The following is a 12,664-nucleotide window of genomic DNA, read 5'->3' on the forward strand; positions in this document are numbered from 1 at the left end:
GACTCTTATGCTCACCTCTTCCAACATGAGCGACATGACTTTATGTATGCTCAACTCTCCAGCTTGAGCTTATACCTATTAGCTAGACTCATAGACCACAGAAAAATATTAACTTGAAGCTTGGGTCTGACACTTCGCTCATTTAGTGGCTTAGCTGCCCGACTCTAGAATCTTATGCCATGTAAGTTTAATGGTGACTTGGACTTACCTGATCGCGGCCTGAAATCCAATTCCATATGCTTTTGATGTTTAGGCCTTTCTCGTTAGTTTCTGTTTGAGATGCCATGTTGTCCAATACATTGGCATATATCTGCTCTTCATTCCTTGGTAGCAAATTGTGGTTGCTTGATGAGATAGGTAATGATGTTGAAGCAATGGTTGATGAAGTCTTCTTCTTCCAGATAGTGTTCTTCAAAACTGTGACCTCCGCATTTACCGTTGCTTTCTTTTTGTTGTTAAGAGGCTGTAAAGGATTTGTGTATCTTTCTTGTTGTTGAGCCTCAATCGCGGATTTTGGAACCCACATTGTTCTTGGGCCTGGTGTGATCTCCTTTGCCACTTGCCTTGTTTCTTCTTTGACTTGATGGTACCTTGTCTTTAATTTCCCAATATGGCTGTTACTTTTGTAAAATCCGTTCTCTTGTAGTAATTGACAAGGGATCCATCTATAGGTTGTAGTACTCTTGGGTGTAGCGGGTGGTTGCTCTTGATTTCTTGATGTTTCTTGCTTTTCCTGGGTGATTCCTTGATAAGCTACTACCTTAGGTAACCAGATTTGAAAGTTACCCTCATAGAATCCTTGTGCTTCGAGTAACTCGACTGGAATGAATCTTTTGACTTTCTTGGAGGTGATCTTCACTTGACTTTGTTGGGTAGTCTGGTAGAATTCTAATTTCATTACCCAGACTTGTCGTATGGTTTGTCCAGTGGAAGACCTTCTCTTTTGCTTTTTGTACCTGTCCTTTCTCTTGGTTGAGTTATGTGATTGACGTTGACGGCTTTGTTGATTCCTGACTGAGTGGTTGTCATGGGATGGATATCGCCAGGCTGTTATCTTGGGCTTGTTGACCCAAACATCTGAATTTCCTTTCTTGTAGCCTTGTGCAATAATTGACTCACTTGATGTGATCCATCCTGTTACCTTTGCTTGTTGAGGTTGTTCCTGTGATTGTATCCAAATTGGATCATTAACTTTAATATGTGCCTTGGATAGTAGCACTTGGTTGACCTGTTTTGACTTCCTTTGGAGACTTTCGGGCGATGGAAATTTCGGTTGATAGACTTTTTGCTTGGGTTTCCATTGTTTTGTTGATGGTTTGGCTTTTGATGTAGAGGCTTTGTCTTGCACTTGCATTGGCTGGGCTAGAGACTGTGGGCTTACTTTAGCTTTGCCTTTTTCAATAGCCAAGAATCTTTGAACTGTTGTAGGCTTGACCTCTGTTGCCACTTGATAGCTTGTCGTGATGACCATTGTTGAAGATTTAGGCTCGTTTTCAAAGACTTGTGCCCATGGCTTGGACAAAATCAAGTGTTTTACCATTTGTCGAGAATCTACCACCAAGAATTTTTCTTTGACATTCTGTGAGTGTAGTTGGAGAGTAGCTTCTGCAATCCCCATACTTATAACATCTACTTCAAGTGAGAGATTTACCTTTATCTGAATATCATAAAGCTTTGGCTTACCTAGAAGTAACCACATGACATTAGTCGTGGAATTTGTATCAATTTCTGCCCTAAAGTTCATCTTGACTCCGTCTTGTGCACTTAGCAAAACGTTGATCTTCTTTGGTACTAGATTGCCTGTGTTCTCTTTAGTGACTTGAGCAATCTTTGGCCTGGACTCCTTGTCGTCTTCTTCTTCATTGTTCACACTTGTGAGTTTGTCTGTGTGTTCTACCTCCAGCTTGACCACCATTTACTCTGATATGTCTTTTGGAGAGACAAAATCAGCATTTGGTTCCTGTAGAGTCATAGGCTCTTCTTCCTCAACTTCAGCTGTTGAAATGTCACCAATAGTGTCTGAACTTCCTGTCACTTGCTGCACCTCTTCTTTGATTGATTCCAAGTCTTCATATTGCTCATTTGTAGGCGCTGGACCTGAAGCATCTTCTTTGGATCTTAGCCCTTCTTCTTGCAACTTTTCTTTGTTGACTTGCAGCTCCTCCTTTGTACTATGCATTCGAGTTGGACAGTTTGTAATCAAGTGTGTTATCACACACTGAACGCAAAGAGCACCTATTTCTATATGACCAGTATTCGGGCTAGGTATCTGGTTTTGTGCTATCCCCATAGCTGATAACTCTGTTTCGAACTCATACTCAGATTTGTCATCTGTCTCACCCATAACCCTTAGCATGTAGTAGGGGACTGTGTCATTCCCATTCTCATCGCAAAATTTTGTTGGTGTGGTCTCATTAACACAGACATCCAAAGTAGCCAATATCTGAGTCCCCTCTAGCGGTTCTAATGCCTCTTCCGGAAAAGGTTCTCTTATGTAAGCATCATCTTCTAAGACCCTCTCTAAGGAATTCTCATTTCTCCCAAAGTCACTACACTCCGATGCTCCGCACATCCAGATTTCTTTCTTTTTTCCCATCCATGGATGGTCTGTTGATCCCTTTGTGTTGCAGAATCAAAATCTTCCACGGGCGTTCTAGTTACATCTTGGTAGCTATGATTTCTCATATTTACACGTGTTGTGGTTTCAGCATGTCTCAAGTATAGATAATCATAACCCCAATCTTGTACCATCTTGAGTTGCCTCATGAATGGTCTTCCAAGGATGATTTCATAGTTATTTTTCTTGCCAAAGTCAACTATGGCAAAAGTATGCGCATACTCTATACCACAAGAAGACACCACTATCGCTTCTAGCAATCCCATGGGTCTTTCCACATGGCCACCCGCTAACTTTAATTTTATTATAGTTGTTCTAAAGGCAGGCCTACCCCATTTCTCCCATATTCGTTTTGTTGCTATGGCAATTCCTGCTCCGCTGTCAAGTATAGATTTCGTTTCAAACCCATTGTACTCGACACGCAAAGTGGCATTACCATCTTCTCCTTCACAGTACTCTCCTACTTTGTTCAGAGGTACCGGTCTTACATTTGATCTAGGCTTCTCGATCTCATCTAGCTCTTTTTCCAGGAACCTTAACGGGGTTTTGATCCCAATTTTTTCCAAGCATTTTCCTATATCCGTCCACATACTTGGCCTGATTTTCAAAAGTTCTGCCAACGTAATTGTGCACTTCACTGGCGTGGATAGCAAGTCAGTCAAAATTTTTGTGTCCAATACTTTTGTCCCTCCTAGCCTCTGTGATGGAACTCTCACAATCTCAGACTTTGCCTCAAAATCTCCCATGTACTGTGGCAAAGTTCTTAACGATGCAGGTCTACTGTCTTCAGAGGCTATCGATCCTACGTCACCATGATATGACCTCGCATCAACACTCATTTGTGGTCTATCTAATGTGATTTCAGGAAATGGTGCTAGTCCAGCATCTTCTTCTCTTTTTTGGGCATCTCGAACAGCCTTCCATAACTCCTATGGCCATTGCTCCTCAACTATAGGAACATAGGGTGGGAAATCCCTCATTGATTCATCTGTTGTATTTTGGACTACCCTTGAGTCTTGAGACCTTGGCAGTGGTTCTTCCCTATGATCCACCTCTTCTCTAGGAAATTTGTCTACTTTAATGCTCTCATCTTTGTGCACTGGGATGACTATCCTATCCTTCACTTTTGGTGGAGGTGGTTCTAGCAATGCTTGAGCAGTTTCAATGAGCTGCTTACACATTTCTAGCCTCTACTTCTCTAGTTCAGGATAAGGATAAGTCATCCATCTTTGTTCTAAGGTCTGTCTATTTGCCAATCTAGCCTCATAAGCCTTTAAAATCGTGTCTAAAGGCTCATTCACTTTGTCCACTAGGACAGATCCTCCTGAACTAGCACTCTTGGGTGCTTCAGCTGGTTTAAGGGTTTCAGCTTCCCTTTGCTATGTCTGTTGCTCTTGAGTTGTTTCCAACTGAGCTGTAACAGCCTTTTCTTCCCCTTTTTCCCTTTCTAGTCTCGCTTTCATTCTAGTCCTTCTTGCTCGTCTAGAGTTTCTACGGCTTTTGGAACTCTTACTAGTCTCTCCATCTGTAGGCTTCTGCTCTTGCACTTTTTCTTGTGCTCTTGTGACAACATTTACTAGAGCAACTTGCTTACTTTCATCTTCTTGTTGTTTAAGCACCTGCTCTTTTGCAATGGTTTCTTGCTCTGTTGTTGTTGTCGTCTCTCCTTTTGTTGCGGCTCGTTCTTTCTCTGATTTTCTGGTAGAAGGAAAGGTAACATGTGGTTGCATTTTACCTTTCTTTCTTGGATTCTTAGGACAATCCAAAATCATATGTGTGACTGCACACTCATTACAATATACATTTATCATGATATCATGGTGTGCACAATCCTTAATCAAGTGATCACTACTACCACATCTGTCACATGGATGTATTGGTTGTTGTGGCAATACTTGATATTGACCTTGAAGTGGCCTCTGATCTACCACATTTCTTTCTATTTGAAGCTCATGACTCACATATGCATTTCTAGCAGCTATGGGTCTTTCACTTAAGAACACTTGTTCCGCTACAGGATGATATCTAGGAGGTTCAGACATAACATGCTCAAACCCTGGTGGAGTCTTAGGTCTATAGTCAAGACAATGTTGCGTCGGTTGGTCCTCTCCACATGTCATGCACCTTCGTCATTGAGAAACTCTATAGGCTGGTACTCTGTCAGAGTGGTTGATGCGTTGCATCACATTCTCTATGATTTACTCCTCAACATTTACTTGGTTTTGTTCTAGATTCCCTCTTTGATCCTCAAGATCAGCGGTTTTCTTTTTCTCACTCGCATCATTCATCTTCTTATGAACATCTTCATAGAATTTGCAATTCTCAACTAGGTCAACTGCCGCTTTGGTCACCTCTTCCAAGGTTTGGTATCTTTTCATGTATAGGTCCTTTTGGAGATTCTCATTCCTAAGCCCTCTGATGAAGCATAGGATCTGACGTTCTAGCGTGGGTAACTCTTGGGTAGGACATCTAGCAACATATTGCTTGAAACGCAGTATTGCATGTCGTAATGTTTCTGTTTCGCCTTGTTTAAATTCCTAAATCTTAGGAAGGGTGTTATGTTTTATGTCCCTCTTGGTGAATTCTTGAACAAATTGATCCAACATTTTCTCAATGGTTGTGAACTCTCTTCGTTTCAATAGTTCAAACCATGCTTGTGCATTGTCCTCCAATGTAAGTCCGAAACCCTCATACTGCGTGTGGAAGTCCTCTACTCATTCTGCTCGTAGGACTTGCTTGAAAGCCGAGACATGGGCGTATGGGTCTCCTATGCCATTGTACTTTCTATTTACCCATTTTCTTAGCTGAGATGGTCTGAAACTTTGGGGTGTAAAGTATGGAACCATACTCCTCTCTGGTATAGTTTCATCTCTCGTTATCTCTCTAGGAGGAAATCCAGGTGGTGGTTCCCTCTTTGGAATTCTCTTAGAGGTTCCTGTGTTTGGTGGATGTATCTGAGGTCCTTCATTGACCAAATATCCACTCATCTCTAATTTGGTTCGCGGATTTGTGCTTTTTACAGCTCTATATTCTCGTCCATACTTGTCAACAAATAAAGATGTCCATTGTCGGTCGACCTTGTACGTATAGACATATAAGAGCTTGTATTCTGTCAGCTCATCTGGGTAAGACTCTAAGCAACTGTAAAGGTTGAATTGATCTCCATTAATATACCTATATAGTCCTTCACTTTCATGGCTGTACGTCCAAACTCTCTCCACAAAATTGGTCTTTATGTATTGTAGGTTTGGAAGATCTATTCTGGGTGGGTGCTCATCTATCCCTGCAATCCATGTGCTTGTATAAGCTGAGTCTGAGTCTGATGTAGACATGACTTCTAGGCTTAATAGATCTAGCTTGTTGTAGTAATACCTCTCTCAGTGTGTTCAAGTGTTTTGGTCGGGGAAAATCCAAAACTATGTCCAAAACCGTGAGCGTTTCCTCACAATTCTCTCAAATTGTCGGGTTTAGACACCCCTGACTTCCGGATGCATTTTGAGGCCTTAAACAACGTTTTTTTCAAAACTGAAATGTATGCCGTTGGCAACCATTTTGGTCAATATACTCTAAGATCTGTAGTGTTGCTCTCAAGCTACGTTTTGATAAAAAAAAGTTTTGGAATCGGAGTCCGTATGTGAAAGTTATGACCAAAACAGTGAGATGTAATTTGGAAAGTTGCTCTATCTGATGTTTTTGCAAGTGATCAGTTTGAGCCCAAAATTGGTGTGTGCACTCCTTAGGCAATGATAAACCCAGTGGTCTACTTGGTTTCAAAAATTCTCTCAAAATTTTTTCCTCAGTTGTCTATCGCGATAGACTTACCAAGTACCCCTTGCAAATGTCGAAATGCACTCAAACTTTGTGAACCCAAATGGGCCTTCTGAACCCAAATATGAAGTCAGATTTGAATTTTGATTTTTCTACAATGAATTTCTGAGTCTATCGCGATAGACTCACCAGAGTGTTACTGGGATACAGTTTTTCAACTGTTTTTACAGATTTGAGTTCCCCCTTCTCTTGAGATACTACTCACCAAGTTTCAAGCAATTTGGAATACTTTTCCTTTGTAACTTGCATCAAACAACAGTTTCTTTTCTGATCTTGTGAAGTAATCCTCTTAGATGCACTTACAATACTCCAAATTTACTCAAATTTTAACCATAGGCTCACAACAACATGTAGAACAAGGCCCTAAGGTCAGTTTTCAAAATTTTCAATTTTTGTGAAAAAACCCTAGTCTATCGCGATAGACTCAACAGATTCTTCAGTTTTAAAAATTTTCCAGATTTCTCTTCACCATTGTGTTCCCTATGCTCTGTACACCTTGCTCACCACTTTTCACTTGTTTTGGACTTTTTCTTAGGTCTCTAACTCCAACTCTAGAATTATGAGTCTATCTGATCACTAGAAAATAGACATAGGATGACTTCCCAATGTCCAAAATCCACCAAATTTTGTGTGTAACCTCTTGAGAGGCTAAACAAGCTATGCTCCAGAGGGTTTTGAAAAATTCAGTTTCTTTGGCCCTGCTTTGAGTCTATCGCGATAGACTAAGCAAGTACCCCTTTTATAGGTCAAACTTGAACTTTGACTATACCACTGTGTTCCAACACCTCTCCTTAGTCCTCCTACCAATTTTCAAGTGGTTTGGACTTTTACTTTGTCAGTTAGACCAAATCTGGTGTTTTCTACAAGCTGAATCCTCTCAAATAGTATTAGACCCACTTTCTGATGTCCAAATGACTTCAAAATTTTTATGTGTCCTTCATAGCACCTTTCCAAGCTATGCCACAGAGGTTTTTGAAAAATTTGGTTTCTATCACTGGGTTCTTAGTCTATCGCGATAGACTAACCAAGTATGTCAAAATGACACTTTTTTCAAATTATCTCTTCACAGATGTGTTCCCTACCCTCTGTAGATCATGTATACCAAGTTTCATAAGGTTTGAAAATTTGGTCAAGTCCCTTTACCCAATTTGTCTCTGAAGTCTGACTCAAAACACTAGACAAGTGCTTTGGTGGTCTTCTTGATGTCCAATTTCAAATTTGAAATGATGGTTAAGGTCTAGGTGAGGAGTGGATTCAAGCTATCTAGTCACAATTTCCAAAAACTGTCCCACTCAAAATGTCATGAGTCTATCGCGATAGACACAGCAGATTGTGCAGGAAAAGTCAACTCAAAATTGTGACTTCACTTTTAGATTCCCCTTACTCTCTTGTGTCTATCCCTCAAATTTCATGCAATTTGGACACTTGTTTTGTGTTTTGGGCCATTTTTAGTGTTTTTGTCAGAACCTGAATCTCTATCTGGGCTTTAGATTCACTTCTAGTGATCTAAACACCTTGAAATTTGGTGTGTATGCTATGTAGGCTCTGCTTAAGCTATCCCTAGGAGGGATTTGCAAAATAAGGTCCACAGCTAAATATCCCCAACCTATCGCGATAGGCTCATAAAGTTTCCCAGTTTTGGTCTGTTTACAAAGTTCTCTTCACAACTAGTTTCCTTATCCTCTGTATAGTGAATACACAAAGTCGTGCAATGTTTGGACTATTGGTCAAGGTCTTTTTACCACTGTGTCTCTGAACTTAGACTCTAAACACCAGACTTGAGGTTTGGTGGTCAAGCAAGTGTCAAAGTACACTCATTTTTTGGGAGCAGCCTTGTATTGATGTGTTTTACCTGTGGCATGAGGGGTTTTGCCTGATTGTGAGTCTATCTCCAATTTATCAGTCTATCGCGATAGACTGGGCAGAGAGCCACTGGAAAGTATTTTTTTCTCTGTTTTTGGACAGTTTGGTTCCCAATGCCCTTAGAAGACTATCCCCAAAGTTTCATTGAATTTGGACTTCTTTTCCTTTGGATTCAAGTATTTCACAGTTCAGTTCCTTACACTCGGAAAAAGCAAATTCCCACTTAGATACACAAGCACTGATGCAAATGCTTTGAAATTTCACATACAAGCTCTAGAGCATATGCAAAACAAGGTCTTGAGGTCAAACTTTTTGTTTTTTGAAAATTGCATATTTGGTTTCATATTTTTGTTTTTTGGATTTTTTAGAGTTTTTTTTTTTTTGGTGGATTGGACCAAATCTGTGTTTTTCCCCTACCTTAAGGTCTCCAATGCAAAAACAAGCATTGATATCGGCTTTCAAACGACCATTTTAGAGCACTTTTACCATAATCAGCACAATTTCGCCTTTTGTGTTTTCGAGCACATTTTCATGTCAAAATTTCTCTAGATCAACATCAGATGTTCTACACTACCTAAAGTCCTACTTTGGATGGTTGAATGGTTGTTTTTGCTTTTTGGCAAGCAAACAGCCTTCTGCTTACCTTTAGCATTTTTCTTTGCGTTTTTTCTCTTTCAAGTTCTTCACAACCATAAGTCACAACCAAACACACAAACCATAAAACCTAATCTAAACACACAACAAAATAATATAACCATACCTCAACCTCATGGTGGACCACCTCGGCGAGATGCAGGCTCCTTGGCTATCCCTTAGTCAAGAGATCCACTCTCTGACTTCCCACTAAGAAGGCAAATGGTGACAACACTTTAGAAAACTCTAGAGAAACGCTATACTATCAAACACGAGTGATGCGGTCTACGCTAGTTTAGGCGCTTCGTCCCCAGCAGCGGCGCCAATGTTAGCGGGTACGCCGCGACGGACGATGGAGCACAGTGAGAACATAGACCAACAAACTGTCAATCCGAAGACGTAGCTGACCCGACTAGGGCATGGAGGCAATCTCTGGGTTGTCAACCCTGAGCTAGACACGAACAACACTCTACAGTCACTAATCCTACCACAACACTACCATAAAGCAAAGAAACAGACAACGCATCCTACAAAACACTACAAGCTCGAAACAGTCTCAAATCATATCAGAATGACTCAAAATCGGAGGGCAAGACTCACAAGGACATATCCTATATGGCCAAACACCTAAACCCTGAAAATCATAACTGTAAGACCTCTAATCGCTGTCGCGATAGACTCAAAACAGCAATTTCCAAAATGTCCGAAACTGATCTACAAAGACATCAACACGAAGAGCTTCTCGCCTTGATTCTAACGACTACTCGATCATTCACAACGGATGTCGTTTGAGGTACTTACGACCAAATATATCTCGTAGCAGGCAGGCTCGCGATGTGGTCCTCGGCTTGCATTGCTTGCGTCGACACGGAGAGCTCCTCGATGCTAACACGCTCCTACTCTCATATCTGCAATGTGATTAGTGTGTGCGACGGTGTGTGTGCGTGAAGCTCACTATTGTGTGCTGCAGAACCCACGACTGTATATTATTTGAGATGACATAATGTGTCCTTTACAAAGCCTTAGGTTTTAGCTTATATACCAAGCCTTCAAACCTAATGTCCGGCCAAATGACCTGAATTGTCCCTAGGCTTCTACAAAGCTTAATTATAAGAAACTGAGTTGGCTTTACTCATTATACAAGCATTTGTGGCCAAAATACAAGTGCCGACTTAAAATATGAGATTCTCGTAAACATTACAAAAGTGGCCGTAATGGCTCAGAATAATAATAACGGGATATTCGATAACGTCCATGAACTTGTATCTTTATGTTGCAACATCTATATTCATCTTCATTACTTCATCACCATCTTCATGTGGAATCTTTACAGAATCTTTGAGGAATCTTTAATGGAATCTTTATGGAAACGTTGTTGAAAGGGCGTCCTTTCAACAGTGGTGAACCTTGAAACAAAACTCCCCATGTACAGCATATCAACATATATATATATATATATATGTTTTTTCATGTTCTAATAAAACTTAGATTTGAAAAGTGGTGGAGCTTTTGTTTGTCAATGTTTCAACAAATTCTAGCTTGGTCGAATGGTGGATCTATTACTCTCCATTCTTCAATAGATCCTAGCTTAGACAAGTGGTGGACCTTCAAATCAAAATCCCATGTAGAATTAAACCATCATGGGGTTTTCACGCTTTAATGGAGCTTAGCTTAGACAAATGGTTAAACTTGCTTCTCTTTTTCTTTCAATGGAGCTTGGCTTAGACAAGTGATGGACCTTTTCTTATCCCCATGTTCCAATGGAGCTAACTTAAAAATAAATAAAACCCTTGATATTTAAACCGGTAGGGTTTTCCATGGTTCAATGGAGCCGAGTTTGGACATCTTGTGGAGCTTGCTTTTCTCCACATTTCAATTGATCCAAGCTTGCACAAGTGGTGCAGTTTACCTTCTCTCCATGTCTCAATGATTCTTGAAACCAAAAATCCCCATTCCTACCTTAGTGAACTAGCTTTCCTTCCACCTCTCTCTAAAGGTTAGGAAAGTGTTGGATCTTTTAACCAAACAATCTGCTATCTATGAAGCTTATGTTGGACAAGTAGTGGAGCTTTTCTTCACACCATGTTTCAATAGAGATTAGCTTAGAAAAGTAATGGATCTTTAAACAAAACTCCCCACATACAACATATCTCTTTTTTCCATGTTTCAATAGATTCGAGCTTGGATAAGTGGTGGACCTTGACACAAAACTCCCCATGTAAAACATATATCTGGTTGATCCATGTTTCAATAGATCCTAGCTTGGACAAGTGGTGGACCTTGAAACAAAACTCCCCATGTACAACATATATATATATATATATATATATATATATATATATATATATATATATATATATATATATAGTTTTTCCATGTTTCAATAAAACTTAGATTTGAGAAGTGGTGGAGCTTTATGTTGTCAATGTTTCAACAGATCTTGCCTTGGATGAGTGGTTGATCTCAATGGAGTCTAGCTTGGACAAGTGGTGGACCTTGGAACCAAGATCCCATGTAGAATAAAACCATAATGGGGTTTTCATGTTTTAATGGATATTAGCTTGGACAAATGGTTAAACTTGCTTCTCTTTGTCTTTCAATGGAGCTTGGCTTAGACAAGTGGTGGAGCTTTTATTCTCCCCATGTTCCAACATGGTTCAATGGAGCATAGTTTGAACAATTGGTGGAGCTTCCTTCTCTCCATGTTTCAATTGATCCAAGATTGGACAAATGGTGGAACTTATCTTCTTTTCATGTCTCAATGATTCTTGAGACCAAAAATCCCCATTCCTAGCTTAGATAACTACCTTTCCTTCCATGTCTCTTTAGAGGTTAGGAAAGTGTTGGATCTTTAAATTAAACAAATAATTATTTATGAAGCTTAGGTTGGACAAGTGGTGGAGTTTTTCTTCGTCCCATGTTTCAGTAGAGATTAGCTTAGAAAAGTGGTGGATCTAAAAAAGAAAACTCCTTGCATACAACATATATCTCGATTTTCCATGTTTCAATAGATCCTAGCTTGGAGAAGTGGTGGACCTTGACACAAAACTCCCCATGTAAAACATATAGCTGGTTTTTCTATGTTTCAATAGAGCCTAGCTTGGACAAGTGGTAGAAATTGAAACAAAACTCCCCATGTACAACATATATATGGTTTTTCCATGTTTCAATCAAACGTAGATTTGAGAAGTGGTGGAGCTTTTTGTTGTCAATGTTTCAACAAATTCTAGGCTGGACGATTGGTAGATCTTAGCTAATCTCCATTCTTCAATGAAGCCTAGCTTAGACAATGTTTCAACAAATTCTAGGTTGGACGATAGGTAGATCTTAGATGATCTCCATTCTTCAATGAAGCCTAGCTTAGACAATTGGTGGACCTTGGAACCAAAATCCCATGTAGAATAAAACTATCATGGGGTATTCATGTTTTAATGGAGCTTGGCTTGGAAAAATGGTTAAACTTGCTTCTCTTTGTCCTTCAATGGAGCTTGGCTTAGACAAGTGGTGGACCTTTTCTTATCCCCATGTTCCAATGGAGCTAAGTTAAAAAAAATAAAATCTTGATATTGAAAACAACTAGGGTTTTCCATGGTTCAATGGAGCCTAGTTTGGGCATTTTGTGAAGCTTGCTTCTCTCTATGTTTCACTTAATTCAAGCTTGGACAAGTGGTGAAGCTTATCTTCTCTCCATGTCCATTGATTCTTGAGACCAAAAATCCCCAT

The sequence above is a fragment of the Adiantum capillus-veneris genome, chromosome 22 (genome assembly GCF_014529385.1).
Source record: "Adiantum capillus-veneris isolate H3 chromosome 22, ASM1452938v2, whole genome shotgun sequence".
Taxonomy (NCBI): Eukaryota; Viridiplantae; Streptophyta; class Polypodiopsida; order Polypodiales; family Pteridaceae; genus Adiantum; species Adiantum capillus-veneris.